Here is a 23,347-nt window from a genome sequence, read left to right as displayed (position 1 = left end):
TTCACCATGATGAATATCCTTGCTATTGCCATTGCCACTGTCACCACCACCACCACTGTCATCAAGTGACTTGGCATGAAGTAGGTGAAATAGGACCTTACATTCTGGGAAATGGAATGATAGGAATTTGATTTCCAAAAAGTGGCTGCTGCTTTCCTAACTAGGATTAAGTAGAAGCCAGAATTACACCTTATCGCCATTCATTGGCTGAAATGCTATTGTGCACTCACACAAATGGCTTAACTTTTAGATGCAAATTGCTCTGCAGACATTATCAGTTGCACGCTGGGCTGTGCAACTTAGTGTGCAACAAATGATGTCTATGGTGATTCCTTAACTTACAGCAATTTGCTTCTGAAAGTTATGCTGTTTGTGTAAGTGTGTAATACTGTGTTTCCCCAAAAATAAGACAGGGTCTTATATTTTTGTTCCAAAAATGCATTAGGGCTTATTTTCAGGGGATGTTTTATTTTTACATATTTCTACATTTATTGAAATACAGTCATGTCATCTTCTTCCGGCTGCTGTGTAATGCTGCACAATGGTAGAGGGTGGGGTTTCACTTAACTTGGACTCTTCAGTAGTAGGGCTTATTTTGAGGTAGGGCTTATATTATGAGCATCCTGAAAAATCATACTAGGGCTTATATTCAGGTTAGGTCTTATTTTCGGGAAAACAAGGTAGTGCCTCAGCCATTAAGTGGTAAGTCTCCACTGATAACAAAAGCTGGTTCCCATTTACTTTGGCTCCCATCTGTAACTTGAATGTAAAACCATTACTATTATATGGGTCCATATTCCTTACTTGCAGTAACAAATTCATATCCATAGGTACTTCTAACCTGCAATGACAAACTGCATTTTATTTATAAGTACTGTATATTTTTGCAGAAATCCAAATTGTTTGACTAATAAGTATCTTTTTGCAGAAATTCCAAATAGTTTAACAAACTAATCATAACCTGTTGATTTCTAGACAGATGTAGAATCTGCTGTATGTACTGTATACATGTAAGTTAAATTGTGTGACTGGCCTTAATCCAGCATCAAATTATTGGAGTACAATTTATTCATCCCAGCTGCATGCTATGGGTAGTGATGGCAATTATAGTCTGCAACATATCAGATGAAAATGGCTGTTTTCTCTTCTTATCCTGCATATGTGGGGACTAGCTTTTTTATGAGTAATGAGGGAAGAATTGCCTTTAAATTCTTTGCTTTCCATATTTTGTGACTGAGATCTCATCCTGAAAGTGTAACTGATATCATCCTACTTCTAGATATGTTTTGAAGGGTTTTTTAAAAAACTGGTTAGCATAATCTTAATATAACAAAGTATTCACAGTATGAGCTACCATTGCAAACAAAGACAAATTACATAGTGTGTTCATTCACCATATCAAGGGCTAATATGTATCATCCCCAAAACTCCCTTGACCTCCTATCTAAAATTCAGTTGTCAACCCACTGAGGTAGATGAGAAAATTTGGTATATTAAAGAAGGCAAAGATAGTAAAGTGTGGTACAAACAGTAATCAACCCTTCACGTGGTAGTAGTTTAAGGAGGGGGGTGTCACCTCTCTTTCAAACCACAAGCTGTCTGTGCCTTCAGAGAGCATACAGACCATTTTAAAAATCTGGTAGACACCACTCCAAATTGACTTTAACCCTCCCTCAGCAATCCAAGCTGTAGGCTTTTCTCAGCATACCTCCAAAAGCCACTACTTGCATTCTCAAGCGGCAGTATATATGCAGCACACTTTGCTTTGCTAAGCTTTTTCCTTTGGACTCAGTAGTCCTTATATGCATATTTGAAGGTCATGAATAGTGGACTTGGAGAGATGCAGTTATCTTGGTTATTTGTTTGCGCACATCTTTTGATTCAGCTGCATGTGTGGGATCAAGCAGATGAAGATAGAACAGTCTGAGGTTTTGGAAAGGGTGGAAGAAGGTCTGAAGGGATTTTCTGGCTTAGGTAGTAGCAAAAAAAAGTATTTTAACTAGTCAGAAGTAAAAGGGTGAAGTCTGTCAGAATTTGGGGAAATCATTTGTGTAGTATGGCAGAATCTGCTGGTTTTGTTTCCCAAATGTTGGTTGTCTGACAGAGCATGACTTCACTGAGAGAAAGAGAAACTTCTTTGGCCTGATAGCAGTTTTATGATTTCCAATAACTCCCTGGACATTTTTAATGAATGATATGTAATACATCTACAAGCACTTTGTGTACATTCCTATTTCCATATGAGAAATAGAGCAAAAGCATGTGATGGAGCTAAGGGTATAAAAGGTAAAGGTTCCCCTTGACATTTAGTCCAGTCGTGTCCGTCTCTAGAGTGCGGTGCTCATCCCTGCTTCCAAGCCATAGAGCCAGCGTTTGTTCGTAGACAGTTTCCATGGTCACGTGGCCAGCATGACTAGACACGGAACACTGTTACCTTCCCACTGAGGTGGTACCTATTTATCTACTTGCATTGTTACATGCTTTCTAACTGCTAGGTTGGCAGGAGAGTGGATTTGATCTTACGACTGCTGGTTTTCTGACCTTGCAGCACAGAGCCTTCTGCAGTTTAACCCGCAGCGCCACCACTTCCCTATTACTTCGTATAGCTTGGCCAAAAAGATCCTATAAGCCCCACTCAGGGGCACTTTTCAGTGTGGCTTCTTTTCAAAGAGGTGGCATCTCCTAGATACTGTTTTTAAAAAATAAATTATTGGGGGGGGGGGGTTTGCTGGGAATTGTCTTGCCTGATTTATGCTCCCTTTTCTTTTCCATTAAGACTTTTTATGTAACTCAGGACAGCTCCTTCCTCTTACCAAATCATAACTTTGGCCTTTCCCTGTACAGGAAAGGAAATGAGAAGGTTAACTAATGGACGCTGCCAGTTCCCCACCCCTCTCCCTGCTGCGTTTGTTTTTGTGTCCCCTTCAGTGCTACTGTTACTGCTGTCCTTGTTACTATAGTGTTACTATACTGTGGCTGTTCTGATGTGATTGCGCTTAGCTCTTATTGTTCCGTTCGTTGTCCGCAAGCCACGGGCGGTAGGGCCCGGGTGCTCATTATCGAAAGGCGCTCGTCCTCGTCGCCTGTCAGTCTTCCATCTTCCTCCTTGCGTTTGGCACCACTTGTGCCCCCCCCCCCAGCCTTTAACCACGCAGTCAGGGCTCGAGGAGGGCTCGGGGAAGCCCCTGGCGTACCTAGCGCCCGCCGGCGGCCAGCATCTCCCGCCTTTCACCTCCTCCCTCCCAAGCCGCGTCGCCCGGCATTCGGCGCTTTCCCTTCCGCCGTCACCGCCGCCTCCTTCGTCCTCCCCACTTTCCCCCCCCCCCCGCCGGGCCAACCCGCCCCGCCCCTCTTGAACACATGTGTTTTGTCTGCTTCTGAGCCTTTTTTAAAATAAATAAATAAACGTCTCTCGGGGAGCGGGACGAACCCTTTGCAAAAGGGCCATTGGGTGGCGGCTGCCCTTGTGTTTCTCTGATATCATGCTCTGTGCATACGCAAGGTCTCCTCACGCCCCTCCAAGCCCGGTGGCTCCTCCTTTCCCTCTCTTCTCTTCCACCCCCCCCCCGTCGCTCTTTTCCTACCTCCCTCCCTTCTCTTTCCCGCCTTGTGGGTGTGGGTGTTTCTGGTCTCTCGCACGCTGCTGGCGGTGAGCTGCTGAGGATGGATACCGCCGTGTGGTGCACTCTGGAGCCCCGCCAGGGTCTCTCGGAGAAACCGTTAGGAGGGAGATGGGAGATGGGAGCCTTGTGAGAGCGCTCCTTTGCAGACACACAGGCGGGCAGGCAGGCAGGCAGGAGAGGCGGCGGCAGGGCGAGCGAGCGAGCGAGAGAGAGAGAGAAGAGGGAAGGAGAAGAGAGCGAGAGAGAAAGGGCTGCGCCTGAAATCCTAGCAAACCGGAGAGGAGGAAGTCCGAAGAAATGGATGCTGCTTCTGTTGTTGCTGCTGCTGCTGCTGCTTGTTAGGCCAAAGGCCTGAATATACTGGATTTAATGGGATGCTTTTTTTCTGGGAACCATTGGGCTGAAATCTGAATTGCTCCTGCTGTTGCTGCTGCTCTTCCTGCTGAGGTGAGGGGGGCGGGGGGGGAAGGTAACGGTGTCTTTGTTTCCAGAAAGAGGGAAGCCATTGATAATATTCTGCAGCATTTTTTTAAAAAAAAATCGTGTCTGGAGTAAAGGGCAAGATGTACCTCGTTTTTGCTGCCAACCTTTTTTCTTTTAAGAATAGGTTTAAATCATGGACTCTTCGGGTTTTGCCTTTTTATTCTTAATGAGTGGGCTTACGAGGTGCTACAAACAAACCAGGATGTTGAAAGCTGAGGAGAAATAGCAAAATGAATCGCTTTTGGGTGTGTTGCCGGTTGGGGAGAGGAGGAGGGAGGTGCGGCGAATTATTTAAATTCGAGCAAGTATTGATGCTTGTGACTAGGATATGCTAAGACGGAACAGTTCCAAATGGCTGCAGCACATTTAATGCAGAGCTCGAGGTTTATAAAGGGTAAAAAGCTCTGAAATATTTTTTTTCTCTCTCTTCATTCATACCATATTCGTTTCATGCTGCCACATGAAAGTTGTTCCACATTCACTAAATCAACTAGTTTTCCATTCTTTCTTTCTTTCTTTCTTTCTTTCTTTCTTTCTTTCTTTCTTTCTTTCTTTCTTTCTTTCTTCTCTCTCTCTCTCTTTTTTTTGCAATCTTTCTTTCTCCCGCCCATGCTGTAAATGAATCTGTATGAGGTCGCTTTCCTGATTGCGTTATTAAATGTGTTCACTGCTGAGTGGGAAATGTAGACGAGTAGGTGGGAGCATCCAAGCAAAATTTCAAAGAACACAATTGTTTCTATTAATAGTATTGGCAGCAGTTTAATGATACACATGCAGGCAAGAGAGCAATTCATCAAAACTCAGCCTAGAGCTCAGAGCCACCATTCTCAAAGAACAGCCCAAAGTGAGCTGTAGTAATAAGGAAGTAGAAATAGTTTAGACGTCTGTTTTTTAAAACTGCAAAAATAGGAGTGCTCTTGCATGAATATATGAGATTTTGTGTAGGGATATATGCATTTTGTGTTTGACATCATGGTTTGTTGCTGTGATTTTAAAAGTGCCTGCACTGATTTCTGAAGCTATGGAAGTTGTCTTTGGTGGTATCATAAGGGGTGTAGCATCCATTAGCTGCATCAGATTGTATTTGGATCACACTGTAGTAAATTCCACCCCTGCTCATGAAACATGTCACTTCTGGTTAACGGATGTGGGCTTTGCTCAGCTTGCATGCTACCAAACAAGAACCAACTGGAGTGTTGTGTGGCTATTTTAACCAAATTGTGGGGATGGCAGAGGGGCCCAGTAATAATATATGAATAACTGACCACACCAATTGAGTCTATGGCTCCTGAACCCATTGGATGGAGAAATGCAGTTTGTAGCTACATGTTTTAACCTTTCCTGCACAGGTTGCCCACTCTAATCCATACATTCTTCCTTCCTATATTCCCGATTCTATTTGTGTGCTTCAGTTAATGTTATGTATGCTAACATTCCAAAATACTTTAACCCTTTGCACCAAGAACATAAGTGGAAATTTTTGTTAATGAATGTTATCAAATGAGATTAGCAATTTGTTAGGATTAAAAATAATAATAAAAATCTATTTCAGAAAGCATAGCCACACTTACATTTTCTGAATAAACAAGAGTGGGAAAAGCCAGAATCAGCAAAGGCCTACATATCAGTGGAAGAGAACATATTTTCCATGCTCAAGCTCTGAAGTTCAGTCTGTGGTGTTTTGCGTTCAAATGATCTCCAGTTCAAAGGCTGGGAAAGACCACCGGCGGACCTTGGAGAGGCAGTGAGGAATTTGCTCTACAGCAGCCTTCCCCAGTCTGGTACTGTCCAGATACGTTGAACTACATCCCTCATTCCCAAGCGGCATGGGCTGTGCTAGTTGGAATGGTGGAATTTGTAGCCGAGACATAGCCGGAGGGCACAAAGGTAGGGAAAGATCTCCTATTAAAACTATATGTTTGAAAGAGGGAAGTGTTGGAATCTGCTTAACACTGAAGACAGTATTAGAGCCACATCTAGTTAGGAAAGTTCTGGGTGAGTCTTAGCTGGGCTTTCAAGCCTAAAATAGATGAAAACTTCAGAGGTAAGTCAGCATCACTTGAGTGTTCATTGTAGCTTGGATGGGGTACATTTCATTGCATGATGTTCTGAAATAGGGACTTGACCTTGAAATGTACCACACAGTGATGGACATGTGGTCCATGTAATAATGAAGCCTGAAGATAAAGCGAGGTACACTATCAGTCAGACCACTGGTGGGTGCACTTAAGATAGTTATTGCTGTCGGCTTAGAAGCTGTAAGGATTTTTTTTCATAAAGTGCTTGGTGCCTGATATGAATAGATTTTTTTACCCTTTAAACAATGTTTAAAATTTAATCATAAAAAATGAACAAGACATGCATGTGGGCTGTTCATTGCTGGATGTCTTACTATGGTAGCACCTTTTAAAATTAAAGTCAGATGGGTAGGGAAATAGCATACAGTCGTGTTATCCTGCTGGAGCAGGGTAACCTGTAAAATTAAAGCACACTCAAAAAGGAGAGGGGAGATGATACTTGTGGACTAACTTTTGTTTTTCACATTAATAAGGCACTGCTGTGTTCTTGAAGGTCCATTTCTCTATTTCTATATTAAATCCATGTGATATTGGCAAAGACATGACCAAGGAGTGTGCATGCATTAAGCTTCCCTGGATGTGTCTAGTACATATCTGCACCTCCATTTCATGCTGGATGCAGTTGCAAACAGCAGTTTAACACTGAAGTTAATGACAGGAGCTTTTGGAGGTCGTTCATTTGTAGTGTTGCCATATGTTGAAAGTGGCTTGATAGCACATAACAGCTCATAGCAGTCATTGCACAAACAATGGTGGTGGGACTAACATGTTTCAAATAGTGAATAGTTTGTGTTTCCATATTGTTTTGAATTTGTGGCATTATTGTCATTTCATTCACATGTTACATCTGGGAGGACAGTATCCCATTTTAGGAACTCTGTACCTATGTGACCATGTGTCATATTGGTGAACTTGTAATTTATAGGTCCTTATTTTAAAAATGTTTTCATGGGAAATCAGGTTTCTCTCAAGAATAAACTGAGTAGCCACAGCAGTAAGGAACATGCTGTTCATCCAAATTTGCCTTGCCAATGACATGTTAAGTAGAATTCTGTTCATGCAGTGACAGATGTTTTTCCACGACCTCACTGCTTCATTTTGCAGGTAAGGATTAACATCCCATGTTTTTATGATGTCCCATAGTGGTGTTAGGGGATACCTTACTGCAGGGGTCTCAAAATCAATTTACCTGGGGGCTGCCGGAGGCAGAGTCTGGGTGAGGCTGGGCCCAATCAGATTTAAACAAAAAACAAAACCTCACATAATTGCCTTGCCAAAGGAGAAAAGCCCCCATCGGTACCGGTGAAATTAAACAGAATGGGGTGCCCCCCACAGGTGTGCATGCACATTCACACAAACACACACCCGCATGGAGGTCCGGCAACCTTCTTCTGAGGCCCCCCTCAAAAAAAAGGCTCACTGAGCAGCAGCACCTACCCCCACCACAACAGGGGAGCAAACTTTGTGAGGCAAGCCCAGGCAGCCTCCAGAGCCGAGGTAGCTGAAGCAGGATGAATAGGAGGAGGAGGAGGAAGCACCGCTGGGTGCTGAGGAGGCCGCTGGCTGGGCTGGTGCTGGGGGTGCTGAGAGAGAAAGAGCCAGAGAGCTGCTTCCCTGGAAGAGGCGGCGGCAGCGGCGGGACAGGAGCGAGTTCCGCTCTCAGGCATCGCTAGGCGGTGGTTCGGGAAAAGGACCGGCAGTGCGCCTCGCTCACCAGTCTCCCCCAAGACAGTGCCTCTTGAACCCTCCATCCGGAACTGCAGCCTGCCTGCCAGCCAGCCCGCCTGTCTGCTGGCTGGCAGGCTGCAGTTCTGGATGGAGGGTGCAAGAGGCGCTGTCTTGGGGGAGAGCCAGCGAGCGAGGTGAGGTTTTTTTTACTCTTGACAGCAGAGGATGTGTGGGCACTTCAGGGGGGCAGGCAAGGCGGGGGCCACAAACTATCATCCGGCAGGCCGCAAATGGCCCCCGGGGCCGCATGTTTGAGATCCCTCTCTTACTGCAAGTAGGAAGCTAGTGTACAGGTGGGAGATACTTGTATTTTTTCTGTGTGCAAAGATTCTTTTTAAAATGAGGGTGTCAGTTACTTATATTTCTCAGATACGTAGGTGGCTCTTCAGATACTTTAGAACATGAAATGTGAAACAGTGGGGCTTAATAAACAACAGGAAAAGAAGAGAAAATACTAGAGAAAGCCTGCCTAAGTCCTGTTCAGTGAGTCTCAGAAGTAACTTCTACTAGCTGTTGAAAGCTGAATGCAGATTGAAATTAATAATGTCTCCTTGATGGAGGGAAAAGAGCCAAGTTCCCCAAAATATGCAAGAGGACAACTCCTGCTCATAAATCCTCCTTCTGAATCACAGTCCAAGTGTGCCATTCACTAGCCTGGCTTTCAGTCTGAGACAGGACTGATGCTTTTGGTCTGTACCTAGATGTTTTCATTGTTCCCTGTGCTTTGATGTATAGGACCTGATATAATGTCTTAAATGTGGTTCCTTTGATTCCTAGCAGAGGTGCGGCAGGTCAGGGTCATTGTATGCATACATTAAGCTAGTGGTGGAGAATGCATAGAGAGATGGAATTTGTTACCATCTGTGCTCTTACACAAGGATGCATTTCATGCAGGTTTCCATTGAATGTCTCCTAACTTGGCCTTAGCATCACAGGAATATCTGTGAAAGCAAACCGGAAGAGATTGTTGGCAATGTCTTCAGCATTCATGTCTAGAACTTCTTGGCTGTGCCTTCCTGTGTTTTGTGTTCATGAATCATCTAGTTTTATTCCTTGTTTCCATCCTTTCCTGCCCTTGTTGTTAGCTTTCTTCCTGAGGCTGTAATTTGCCCTGGATCTTGCCCAATGCTGTCTGTTACCCTACTTAACTGTGGGTCTGAATTTTCCTAGTCTTGAAGATGCTGTCCGCTCCAATCATACATCTCAGCCTGCTAGCCTGGATGTGCTGCTTCCCTCTTTAATAAGATAGCTAGTTTTCTTATCTTAACCGTGTCTTGCATTCTTGGTGGGGGTTTTGACATGCTTCAGGGTGTAAGCTAGCTGATTGTGTCTAGATTTAAACAAGATGTGGGTAGTGATAGTTGTTGGGCATTCTAACATAAATTCTTACAGTTCATACTTAGCATAGATCCTTTCCTGTCCTTTCATTTCATTTCCTTTCCTCTTGAGGGGACAGAAATAAAGTTTGTTCTTTTAAGTCCTCCCCCTTTCCATTGTAATAGTGCTGTGTGGCATCAATTGTTAAGTTTTACTTGAGAAGTGTCAGGGCAGGAATCATGAGTAATCCTTAGCTCTTCTAGAATGTTGGGCGGGGAGGGGGGAGGATCTTTTAGCTGAAATTACCTGCTCCTGAAATAATTTGAGTTCTGTGGGTTAGACCAAGTAAAACCTAACACAATTTTTCATCTGCTTAGACCCAGCTCTTTGTTTGCAGCATCACTCTTATATTACTTCTTATAACAATGTCCAGACAACTGATATTCCAAGCTTTCTCTGTCCATTTTCTTCCTTTATTCCCACCCTACTTACTTTTTACAACTTGCCTAATAACGGGTGTTCTGCTGAAACTGTGTACAGTGGACCCTTGACTTACAGACGGCTTGACTTACAGACTTTTTGAGTTACAGACTTCTCTGGCTGCAAAATTTAGGTTTGACTTGCAGACCAGAAAAAAACCAAAATGGAACAAAAACGGCCTGTTACGGGATTAATCGGTTTTCAATGCACTGTAGGTCAATGGAGACTTGACTTACAGTCTTTTTGACTTGAGAACCGCCTTCCAATACGGATTAAGTTCTCAAGTCAAGACCCCACTGTAGTTTTCATGTTTTTGCACAGTTTGTGTGCCTTGTTGTTTAGCCTAATAAGGAAATGACCTTAGTATAGTTTTTGGATTTTTAAAAAATTTTTCTCACATATTTGACATACCTTGTGAAAACGTTTGCTAATTCCTTTTCATTTGCCTCAGTGGCATCTCTGTGTAACTAGATCTGATTGACCGTGTAGTACTGTGAGATCATCTCATTCATTGTGTGATATCTGAATAGGAATGACCAGGGTACACAAATCCACGGAGGGGGAAATATTGGCAACAAGGGGGATTGTCACTGTAAGGTGGGTGAGTGTGTAATAGAACCAGACAGAATAAAAGTAGATGCATATTCCCATCAAATGTAGGGAGGTTTGTCTTAGAGTACCCATTGGTTTCTAACTCAAAATAAAATCTCGAAAATATTTGGCACAGCAGATCCCCATGTACTTGAAATATTTAGCCATGATTTAGCTAGGAGGTACTGTCAGACAACAAAGAAGGGAAATCTGTTTTTCAGTGTGCATTTGTATAGTCTGTGGCAGCTGTGCAGAACTGTCATGACAAGCAAAGAGACCACAGAATCAGCACAAAATCCAGCAGTCAAAAATCTTCATGGCAGCATTTTCAGTTGAGTTCCCTAAATCTGCAAACCAAACAACCACTTCATCCTCTAGCATCAGCATGTGTCTGCCCTTTAAAATGTAACCGAGCGAGAACATCTTTTCATTCCTTGCTATATTTGTTATTCTCTAGTGATAACTGTTTTAAAATGATAGCGGAAGAATGGGGGACTGGTATGCCGTAAAGGATATGTGCACCTATAGATACAGTAACTATTTTGCATTGATAGATGTTTTTCTTTGGATCTTTTTATATTACTAACATATAGCCTGGTTTTCCCTGCCATTTTTCCCATGATATGGCATCTGTATTTTCATATCCCGTTCAAATGGGTTAAGCTCTGATTTTTGGTACAAATAGTGAGGAGCCGGAAGAATTTAAGATAGCAGATTTCAGTAAGTTGTTTTCCAACTCACTCCTGAAGTATTTCAGGTACTTTGGATTTGTAGTATAACATTAGTTAATTAGGCATCCTTCATCTCGAAAGACTATGGTAACGTGCTCTGTATGGAGGACTTGGAACAGCGTCTAGTGTGGCTGAGGAGGCCAATTCGAGAGTGACAATCCCTTCCACACTGAAGACAAATCCAATCTGTCCCCTGTCCAGCACCCTGGCTTTGCTGCTTTTGTGACTTCCTCTTTGCCTCAGCCTGCTGGGCAAGGGTCTCTTCAAATTGGGAGAGGCCGTGATGCAACACCTGCCTCCATCAATTATTTTAGTGTTGAGTGTGGTAGGAACATTTGGCTATACTACAAATTAATGAGTTAAAAGTTTAATATAACTTTTCTGCTTATATAATCTCATAAATGTGCAAACATGGTTGGCCAAAATGCTAGTAAATGAGGCTTTGGCTGTTTATGGCATAGTATAATCATCTCAGGGTTTCAGGTTAGCTTAGTTTGAAGGAAGGGATAGGCATTCCCCTAATAAATAAACAAGCAAATTAATATTTGTGTGGGTGTCCTTCAGTGACCCTTGATTGTGTTAATTGGGTTGGACCGTAATGTCTCCACTGGTTCTCTCAAACCCCTTTGCAAGCCTAGGCCTTTCAGCTCCTGTAAAACATACAAAGCAAAAGCCAATGACATGCATAGTGGTTACATCAAAAGGCTTTCAGTGTTGAATACATCTAATCCTTACTTTGGAAAAGTTTTGCTTTAGGCTTCCCGTAACTTCTACCTACCCATAGAGACTATGCTGGATGAAAGATTCTTGGAGTTGTAATTTACAAAAGTAATTTTTTCAAACTCTGATTTGGTTTATGAATTGAAACTTGAAATCAATGGAGCAGCACATTTGATGAAAAAAAAACCCCTCCTCCAGAGTATGACTTGCCACTGACTTTTCAAATAACCACTTATTCTAATGTAAATTTGGTTATGAAGCATTTTTTTCGTGCTAGGTGTGGATTTCGTTAAGTGATCTTGAATAATTTACACTTGACTGCATTGGCAGACTATGTGTGGAAGAGAAGGCTTAAATTAATGCTGGAATAAACAGTAGCCGTATAACATGGTAATTGCAAATAGATTGTGAATTGTGATTTGAAAGTGAGTTGTTCAAAACATGAGGAAAGCAGCATTAATTTGGAGCATTCTGAAATAAGTTGTGTCATGGATTCATTTGTTTCTTGAGTTCTCTTGTTGACTGTCATCCTAAGAAGGCAAGCAAAGATAGCACTGTGACATTGTTTGCTTATTTGGGTTTAAAGAACTCTGTTTCCAAAACTGAAGTGATTTTGAAAGAGACTCTTAAGTTAATATAAATATCAAGTTCCCCTTCTTGCTTGTGGAAAGCACTGCATTTCTACCAATGTTGCTTCAATAGGGAGGTACAGACATACCCCAGGATTTGCAGCTGCATGTTAAATAAGTCTAAGTCTCCTGCTTCTTGTATTGCTGGCATCAGCTAGAAAAAACACTTTCCACACAACACTGTAAGAAATATGTTCAGTATTACAGTGGGTGATAGAGAGTCGGATCTGGTGAGTGCACAGCTTGGTCTCATTAAAGGCACAGCCTTAGGCATGTGTTTCAAGGCTAAACCCAAGCTTAGCTAATGTGCCAGTCTGGCCCTGCTGTGAATAGGCAGGATGTCGGAATGGAAGCAAAGAGATAGCAGGTTCCTTTAAGACAGTAAAGGAAGAAAATCTGCTGGTTGTTGTTTATTCAGTTAAAGAACTTATGGAAGGGCACTGTGTAACAACATTCGAATACACTTCTTTGATCAGCAGTCCTTATTGGAAATACTGTAAAGGTGTCCAGCAGAATATACTTACAGCATTTGTACAGACTTCTGTGCTAAATGTGCAAAGATATGCAAGATGTCTGGAAAGAGTGTGGAAGTGGCTCATCTCCAGCATCCCTTTGAACCCTACATACTTTCAGGCTGAATTGGTTTAAAACTGAAGTCCATGAGAGCTTCATGAATGATCTCCTGCTAAAGATGGCCTTGTACTAGTCCTTAGCCAGCTAGGATGGATGTCTTGTTTTGGCTTGGGAGTCATGCATTGTTAGATCACAGAGGCTGGTCTTCAGGATGCGATTCTTTACACTTCTGGCTTATATTCCTTAGTTAATGGCTTGATGGCATATACTATAGGCCTGTTGTGGTCATCTCACACAGAATTAATTTGGCTAATTCTAAGAAGAAGCAAGTTCCCAGAGTAGTGTGGGAGTTGTGGTCTGAACAAGGTAATGTTTCCCATCTTGGCTTATCTCTGACCAAGAGGCTGACTACACAACGTGTTTAGCCCCGCTGCTTGGAGCACTGCAAGGATGGGCTGGTGTGCACTTAAAGACAACAGTGTCTTTGTTAGAGCAAACCACTCCCAGAGCATTCCTACCTGCACCGTTTTTGGCCCCAAAACAAGCCTTTCTCTTTCAATTTCCAAATACTATGAAGTGGCTTAAGTGAGCCACTTCAGAATATTGGCAAACTAATCACTTCCCTTGCTGAGCAGAGGGCAGGGGAAGTGGGGGAAATTATTTTTTTGACTGTATTTAGACCATCGCTGATGTGCTACATCAGATTTTTTTAAAAAAATTAAAATCTTTGCCACACCTTAAAGGGCCTATCAAGATGTTGCCCACAGTCAAATCCATGACAGTGGAATTGGCTGCAGGCAGTTTCTCAGTCAGCTCTTTAAGGCTAGCAGGAGCCATTTCCATGTGAACTGTCAGGGCTTAGAAGATCATTCTAATCAAGCCCAACGGTTCCCAAGCAGCCCACACTGGCTTGCTCCTTGTTGCTAGTGTAGCCATACTCTTGCTCCATTGATTTTAGTGAGCTTACATGTATAGACATTAGAGCTTGAAGGGAAAAAAGGGGCAGTAACTGAGAAACACCCCCCCCCAAAAAAAACTATATGACTGCTGGTCACGCTAGCTGAGTATTGGTAATCTAAGAAGTATCTGTTTCAAAGTCTGCACATAGTTCTGCATAGAATCAAGATATTGATATTTCTATACATGATGGGAATCCCCCAGCCCAAACAGTTTTGGTGGCATCCTTGTGGTCACTAAATTGCATATTGCAACCTTCAGCGTCTCAAAAGCTATGCACGGTGTTAAACTTTCTACCTCCCCCTCAAGCCCCCTCTGTTCATAAATGTTCAGCTAGATTACTTGCATGGGCCCCTTTGGAAAGAGTAAGCGGGATATTTGATCTAATAATGCATCTCTTAAGTAAAGCGTAAAGTGCTGTAGACACCTGGATTAGACTAAGAGCACCTAAAAAAAAGAAAAGAAAAAGAAAAGAAATGAAGAGTCTTGATTAAGTGTTGAAGCACTCAGTTCTAAATATTTAAAAGAGCCTTTTGATTTCAAAAACATAAAATATTACCTTAAGTTTGAAGCAAGTCTAAGCAAAGGCAAAAGGGAGGGTGATGGGATGTTTCTTAATATCATATATATTGACATACAGTTTAAAAAGCTGTACCAAACATCTCTCCTGCCATTTACATGGTGTGGCAACTGGAGTATTCAAAGTGGGGAAGGACACCGGTTAAACTTTTTTTTTTTAAAAAAAAAGAAAAACAGGGAGGACAAGATATTTTGAGACAAAGATTCTCAAATTGCAATGTTTATATATAACACTAGAGCAGGAAGCTACAGGGATGCATTTGAAATCCTGCTGATATTTAGGAAAGTGTTGTGGTATTGAAGCCTGCAGCATGTCACTAGCTGTCACTCTCTGTGTATAGTGTTTCTGAAGCTGGAGATGTCTGGGCTGGTATGCCAACACCATGCCTGTAGTACCTGAGAATACAAATGCAATAAAGGGTCAGTAGATGATAGAGATGCTCCACATTGGTTGGTCTTTCTGGGAAGGCATACTGAAAACCAGGAGCCATAACTGAAGAGGCTCTCTCAGCCTTATCAAAATTGCTTTCTCTGAACTTTGCTTCCTTTGCAAGGTTGTTACAGTGCTACTCTCAGTTCTGTGCAGGCAAAGGTGAGATAAAAGTGGAATGTGTTTCTTTTCTTAAAGCTTGCCATGGACTACAGGAGGGAACTGGCCTTCACATAACCCTTGTACGTTGACCTGATTAATGCGAAGGTGATATCTCTCCCTTCTCACAAGAAGAATAGAGAGTTGCAGGGGGAAAAACAGTTGTACAAATAGGACAGTGCATGACTCTATCTTTTTCTCTCTCTGTCTCTCTCTAGTGCTTCTTATGAAATGTAGCTTTTGTTTTAGATTAGGGAATTGGTAGGAGACATGCTGGTCCATTTCCAAACCTGGGTTACAGTACTCACATTTCAAATCCTTTTAGCTGCTCTATGTCAGCAGAAACTGATTCTTCAAAAATTGTATTGCCAGAAAAAAAAAAACAAAGAACTAACAAGACCTGTTTCTCTTGAGCCGAAATGATGGATAGCTCATCATTGGAGGAAAAAAAAATCTGTAAGGGCTGATTGTGTATGAATGTCACAGCAGAAGCTTTTCTCTCACTTCCAGAAATTTTCAAATTATTTTGCTTTCTTTTGTGATGGGTATTCAACGTTTAAGCATGAGATTCCTTTGAAGTCAGATTTGTCCAACACTGAATTATGCCTGAATTATGCTTTTAATTGTAATACTGGCAGCTGTTTGATCCTGAAGCCCTTTCATGGCTGCTTCAGGATCAAAGGGCTACAATCGTGCAGCCCTTCCACGGCTGCGCTACCCACTTCCTAAGCCCCATGGGGTTTAGGAAGTGAATAATGCAGCTATGAAAGGGCTTCAGGATCAAAGGGCTGCCATTGTGTAGCCTTTACCTGAAGGTAGCCTTCTCTTCCTTTTTGCTAAACCCCATGGCTTTGCAAAAGGCAAGAAAAAGCAGTGGTGAAAGGGAGGCCTTTGATCCCTGCTTTTCCCTTCCTTTTGCTGAGCTCCGTGGCTTAGCAAAAGGAAGGGAAAAGCAGGGATCAAATTTTCTAATTTGGGGTTAGAAAAGGGGGGATCGTCTTATACATTGGGTCATCTTATAAACGGAAAAATACGGTAATTGCTTCTTATATCTTATTAGATCACCCTCAGATTTTGAGGGAGTGAGAGAAAGATGCATGTAGAGGATTGAGCTTCAACTCAGTCCCCCCCTCCTTTTATATGTATGAAAATGTTAACTCTTATGAAATTACAATCTCAGACATAAACAAACTGAAAAAAATTCTAAAATTTGTGCTTAAATTCTGCTAAAATGAAACCTAAGTTATTTGAATACAATGAGAATGAAGCCTGGTTTTCTTGAGTAGTTCATCATGTAAAATTTTTCATGACCTCTATCTCCTTTGCAAAGTGGTATGTAATGGTATGTTAAATTCACCCTCATGAGCACTGTCCCCTTCTCTTCTATTTTTTGGACCATCAAAGCACAACACAAATGATCAAACTCAACAGGTTTTATTGTAACTTTGATAGGAGAATAATCCAACAGGTAAGCAACTGGGTCAGAGTCTTTAGTCCTAGTTAACTTTACTAATCCACAGCCTGTGCTCTTTGTAACTCGCCACTTGGTCTCTTTCACCATGATGGGCTTATGTTTGTCCATGAGCCCAGTTTCAGTTACTAGGTAGGCTTCTGACTGGTTCCATTCTTGCAACCCTGGAATTGTGGCTCCTCCAGTGTTTCACTGCTCCTAAGAGAGAGGGCCAATATGCCTGCAATGAGAGCAGATATGTGGGGATCTCTCTCCAAAGATCTGTGCCTGCCCTGGCTTCTCAGTCTCTCTTCCTGCTTTTTCCAACACTGCTATTTGTGCTGCTGCTTCCTCTGCCAGTGTCAGTTCTGGGTTGGTGTGGACTCTCCCAACCTCAGTTTGGTCCTTTCCCTTCTCCCCGCCCAGTAGAATGGTCAGGGAGAGAGCTGAACCGAAACCTCCATCCAGGGGTGTTCTTGTCATCGTCGTCATCATCATCTCAGAACTGCAGAGCTGGAAGGGACCCTATGGATCATCAAGTCCAGCTCCTATCAAGGAAGCACAGTAGGGAACTGAACTCAGTAGGGAATTGAACTCCCAACCTCTGGCTTCGCAGACAGATACCTAAACCACTGAGCTATCCGGTACGTAGTTCTATGTAGTCCCATTCTTCTGAGTATTTTGGTTATTCTTGAGTGCTCCTCCAAGCTCCTTCACTATGATCTTCCTCTCCTTTCTTGGTGGATTCTGGTTCCCTTTCCCCAGGTCCCTCTACTGTGCCCTTTAATACTTTCCCAGAGACTTCTAGCTGCTGCTCCTTCTCCATGTTACAGCGAACCTCTTCCCTAGACAGCTTGTGTAGAGGTTCTCCCTCCAGTGGCAGCAATGTAGCTTTTATAGGTCCAGTTGTCAGGGATAGATCAGTTCCCTTTTTTCCTCTAGGGGCCATCATGTGATCCTCCAAGCCAACATTACCATGAGGACCCCGGTCTGGGTCCCACTCTTGAGGGAGTGTTGGATCTCAGTGCTGCCTTCTTCTTGCTCAGCATTGTAGGACTTTGTGAACCATTGTTGGGGACAAAGAGAAGACTTGGGTCCTGGGTTGGAGCGCATCAGCTTGCTGACATGGGGATCTATGGTCATGTCCTCTTCATAATGCCATGTTTCTTCATAGAGTAGGTAGAGGTGAAGTCCTTAAATGTTCACTAAACCTCTCTATTCTTTTATGGATGCTCTCCAGATGAAAAACTGTGTGACTCAGACCTGTGCCCAGCTGTGTAACCAAAATGTGCCCTGGTCCCTTATTAATTAGTTGCATCTAGCCACAGCAAGTTAAACAAACCTTACACAAGTACTAGTAGGATTCTGGCTAATGGAACTATTAAAATCACTAAGTTTACTGTGAATGTTGCAGCATAAAGTTCTAGAGTAGCATTAATACTTAGCATTATGTGGTGCACTTTTAGTATTGGAAACACTTCACATGTATTATCTTTGCAATCTTCACAACTATCCTGAAAGGTACATCAGTATTAGTATCTCCATACTGAAGTTACAGAGCTGAGACTAAGCAAATATTTGCTTTAGCAAAGACAATCTGGCAAAATGATGACTGGAGAAAGATTTAAGCACAGTATTTTATGGTTGTTGTGGGTTTTTCGGGCTCTTTTTAGTATTTTAGTTTGCATCTTGTGCCTTATGACTGTGTTCCCCTCTTTTCTTCTTATGCTATGATTTCTTAGAGCCAACTGTGATAAAAATCTTCACCATCCTGAGTATGGCTTTTAAATAGGAGGAATACTTGGGGGGGAAAGTTTTTGACTTTGCTGTTATGTTGTCTCAGATCATTCTGGATCATTCTGATTTTCTTCTTTTTAGTTTTCATTTGAACTATGACTGTGAAATGTTCAAGAAGTATTCCAAGGTTTCACATGAGTTTAATTGTGGGTGGGGAGTGGAATGATGCAGAGAAATTTCACTGTGAGGATAAAAGAAGTTTTTCATTTTCTCGAAGATCCCTAGTTTGGGAATAATTCTCACTGGAGAAATACACCATCTTAATGGATAGGCTACCTGTGAGCAGCTGCATCCTGGAACTAAGGTCATTCATTAGTTGTGGGGTGACTGAGAAGCAGTTGGGGATTTTTTTTTCAGTCCTCTGTCAGATTTGATGGAAGGGCTAACTTCTGGAAGAGAAGAGAGGGTGATAATTCCATTATTATTATTATTATTATTATTATTATTATTATTATTATTATTATTATTATTATTATTATTATTATTATTATTATTATTATTATTATTATTATTATTATTATTATTATTATTATTATTATTATTATTATTATTATTATTATTAATTTATTTATTTATTATTTATTATTTATTATTTATTATTTGTTATTTAATTATTATTATTATTATTATTATTTTATTTTATTTTATTTTATTTTATTTTATTTTATTTTCTGATCTCTGTCTGTGCCAGAAATTGTATTCTTCCCAACCCTTTTAGAACAAAAGAGACACTTGTTACATCCTGTACACAAAACAAATACTTGGCTTTGCATATGCTCTACAGAAACTAGTGTCTAAATATGAAGATTGTGCTGAAATATTTCCTACTATCTCAGATAATTTTTCCTGCTGTTTCTCTTAATAGTTGCTTTGGAGTTTTCTTAAGAAATCATTTTCATGCTGGCAACATCATCTTAGTGAATTAGGAATTACATTGGTCATGTGGTGATACAATAGGGCCACAGAGTAGGATGGATAAAAATCAACAATATTTTTAAAATCAAATTGATTTAAATCCTATTTTTAACTGATTTTTAAAATTTAAATTGTCAAAAAATCCAGTTTTTTAAAATCATGATTTAAGTTGTGATTTAAATTATTTTGATTTAAATTGAAACCATAGAGCCATTCAGATTTAGCTATAAAATAGTGCCAATTCAGAATGAGAACACTACCTTCACTTTGATTGTGCGGCCACAACAAACTTTGAAGATCATATTAGCAGGAAAAGGATATCACTGCTCATCAAATTTGGCTTTTTAAATGCCCCAGAGGCAATTGAGATTATTTAAATAAGAATAAAATTAGAGCCAATTTAGATTATCCAAGTAATTTTTGGAAGAGAGAGTACCTTTCATGGGGGTGGGAAAGAGGAGTTGAAAGTTTTTATAACCCTTCAGTAATTATGATTCTTCACATCATATTTTTTAAAACTGGTATATGGAAAAAATCTCTTTACAGTAATTTAATCTCTTTCTCTCATGAGGGAGCAAAATGTGCCATGGAAATCTCTAGAGTTGTCATGATAAACAACATTTGTGTTTTGTTCATTTGAGATATTTTATAGGGGTGATTATTTCAGGCAGGCATCCTGATGAACATTTTGTCTGAGATGTGGTATTGAACAGATATGTTTGCTGCTGCTACTGCTATTTTTAAAAAATGTGCATACACATACAAACTAAGCTCTCTTGTGTCTGCTGTATCCAGAATCACAGATCATAGTTCACATAAATGAGCTTTTAGTAAGAGACTGGCCTGCAGCTGGGATTCTCCTAAGCACATTCTTCATGTTTCTCAGGGTACACTGGGGACTGTTTTTTGGATTCTTCTTTCTCACAGTTGGAGTTCCAGGGAAGATGAATGTGTCAGGCACTCCGCTGTCAAAACGGTTCATGGAGCAGTATGAAACAATTGCCCTCTTCTCTCTCTGATCCTTAGCCTAGAAATCCACTGTATAAATATTTGGGCCAGCAGTTCGTAAATTAAATTTAAAGCTCTACACTGATGTCAGAGTTAACTAGAAAATCCTTTTTTAATGCAAACAGACCAAGATCTGGAAGCAAGTAACTTCCTTTCACAGAAATTTCCTTTCCCTTGGGGTGAATGAATGCTGTGTACGTGCCATTGCAAGTCCCAAAGAAAAAGAGATAAAGTTGATGTGTGTCCAACATACAGAGTCAAGTATGTATATGTGCTGGCTGGATAGCTCAGTATCTCGCTGTGGAGCCAGAGGTTGGGAGTTCAATTTGCCACTGTGCTTCCTGTGAATAGCGCCAGCATGTATGTCCATGGGTCAGCTGCATATGGTGCTCCCAGAAGGGAGTGGTAAACCACTTCTGGTTAATGTATTCGTGAAGGCTTTCACGGCCAAGATCTAATGGTTGCTGTGGTTTTTTCGGGCTCTTTCGCCAGTCTCTGTGGCCGGCATCATCACACACAGAGAGCACAGAGTGCTGTCCTCTGAAGATGCCGGCCACAGAGACTGGCAAAACATTAGGAAGAACAACCTTCAGAACACGGCCAAAGAGCCTGAAAAACCCACAACAACCACTTCTGGTTACTTTCTACCTAAACAAACAAACAAAATACCTCAGAAGGGTCTCCATAAGTCAGAATTGACTTGACAGCACACTGTTGTTGTTTTTGTTGTTGTTAATATACATCACACACATATATACACACTTGTGTGTGTATATTGATGTATATGTGTGCACACATACACACACAAACATTTCCCCCACCCTGGGGAATGTTGTCCACAATTTTCTTTTGACTGCTTGCAACCATGAGATCAAGGTAGAACTGAAGGACTTACTAGGCATAGATTGGGCTGGACAATTACACATGGTTCTTTTCTTAAATAGCAGATGCATCAGGCTAATGCATGTGGTGATTCCAGTCATCTCTTCTAGCCTAGTCCACATTGTCTATATTATCCAACTGCTCTCCTTCCCCGCATTTGTTACTTGCATTGGGAGGGAAGCTTCTGGTGGCACCAATAATAGCTTTCTCGCCAGGGCAAATGACAGTTGTAAGGAACAGCATGGCAGGGACAAGGCAGCCAGGCAGAGCCCTACTAGTGTGTTGACCTCATAAACATGCATACCTTCCACACCCACGGCTGCTAATTAGTGAAATAAACATAGTATGCAAATCCAGTCATATGTTTAATATCACACTGAAGCTCTCAGATTTAGTTTACAGCATCTCAAATTTTGAAATTGTCCGAGCCTGTGAATAGCTGCTGCCAGCCAGAGCAGGCATTACTGTGGTGTGATGAGGGTCAGCTTCCCATGTCTTTATCCCAGCTTAAGTGCTATTAACAAGCTGGGATATTTATTTATTCATTCATTCATTCATTCATTCATTCATTCATTCATTCATTCATTCATTCATTCTATTTATACCCCGCCTATCTGGTCATATTGATAACTTCACTTGATTGCTCTTCCTTCCCTTTTTTTGCTTTTGCAAGGGAGAAATTATTCTCTCTTACTGAGTGACCACTCATGCATTCATCTCCTAATGCCATCATTTAAATTGAGGACTTTCAGGAACCATCTAGGGAAGGTTGTTTAATGGCGAATCAACTATTTAATAGTCTTCCCCAGTCTGGGGCCCTAGAGATGTGACAGGCCACATTTCCTACCATCCCCAGTCAGTGGAGATGAGGAAAGTTGTAGTCTAACACACATAGAAGGTGTCGGGTTGGGAAAGACTGCCATTTAATGTGTGTTTCCTTTGATTTGTAGCATTGCTTTCCTTCCCTCTGGCCATAAGAAAAGTCAGAGCCTGATTCTTGGACTTGCCCCTTTAGACATTTCAAGGGCAGCAGCACAACACAGCCATTAATGTGGACTGGCAAATTCCTGAAGGTGTCAGATGCAGAAGCCTCAGTGTGATAAGAGGTCATATTTGCTTTTGCTGTGCAATGGAATACACTGACTCAGACACAACAGTTGGGTTTTGTCATCAGTAGACCATAGAAAGGAGCAGTGACATTCCTTCATGGGTTTACAAACAACCCAGGAAGCTAAGGATTCATTTTACGGCTGTAGATAATCTCTTATTTTGTGGTCTGTCTTTTTCTCTGTTGTACAACAGGATCAAATAATAATTACAAGCCATGTGCCTGGAAGCAAATAAGTATGATGCAGTCTAAATATTCTCTGTTGCTGCAGTCTTACAAAATGGGGCATTTCAAAATTTCAGGGAAACAGATAGGGGATATAAATCATGTCACCTTATCTAAAATCATTCATTAAAGACAAAGCAGTGTCATAGGATGCCTCTGTTGCTAGTTTGTATAGCCTCCAAGAGTGCAAAGAGATGGAATCAGTTGTTTTGGAAGACCGCTGATACAGAAATGCCTCTGTTCATTCAAAGTCTGTACATTGTGGAGAAGGCTGGTGTAGAAAATTCTTCTTAACATGCCAGATAAATGGCAGGGAGAGTATTTAAACATTTAGGCCCCTGCCCTGAGGCCTAAAGCGATGCACCCTATCATTAGGAACCTCACATAACATTGTTGCTCATGTACCGTAGCACACAGTGTGACCTAAGAGTCACTCTCTCTGCCACATATATGGCATGTTCTACTATATATGGCATATATAGTAGAATGTTCTATACCAGCCACAATGCACAGACTTTGAATGAAGAGAAGATTTCTGCATCTAAGTGGTTTACATGACCTACTTCGCCTCTGCAAAACTTTCTCTTAATAAGGCAAGGTCCATCTTCTACAAGGTGCAATCAGCTGCAACACTCCATCTTTTGCTGCATTTTTCTGCCAAGCCAGATCTATCCTGTGAGAGAGCTCTAACAAATAAGACATATTTGGACATGCGAGAAAGGGATTCAAGTCACCGTTCAGACACAGATTTTCTGAGCAGTATAGATTCTTCAGCTGTAAATTGGGAATAATAACAATTTACAACTCTATTCCTGTGGTTAGAAACAATAGTTAATTGAAAATCCCCATAATAGTCATTGTGTAGATAGTCCTAAGCAACTCAT

The 23,347-nt window shown here is 41.4% G+C and overlaps 1 protein-coding gene across 8 annotated transcripts in view; it reads left to right on the top strand.

Moving 5' to 3' along the window:
* Positions 1–23,347, top strand: part of FRMD4A (FERM domain containing 4A) — a 605,541-nt gene that overhangs the window by 390,394 nt on the left and 191,800 nt on the right. The window contains exon 1 of one of the 8 annotated variants that reach the window (XM_073000751.2): positions 3,592–4,070. The exons of the other annotated variants lie outside the window; for them this stretch is intronic. The gene's annotated coding sequence lies outside the window, so the exon portion shown is untranslated. Of the gene's footprint in view, positions 1–3,591; positions 4,071–23,347 lie in introns of those variants that run through there. 8 annotated transcript variants of the gene reach the window in all.

This window comes from Pogona vitticeps, chromosome 5, assembly GCF_051106095.1.
Source record: "Pogona vitticeps strain Pit_001003342236 chromosome 5, PviZW2.1, whole genome shotgun sequence".
NCBI classification, from domain to species: Eukaryota; Metazoa; Chordata; class Lepidosauria; order Squamata; family Agamidae; genus Pogona; species Pogona vitticeps.
The sequence above is the reverse complement of the archived record's forward strand: the minus strand, read 5'-3'. Positions and strand labels throughout refer to the sequence as shown.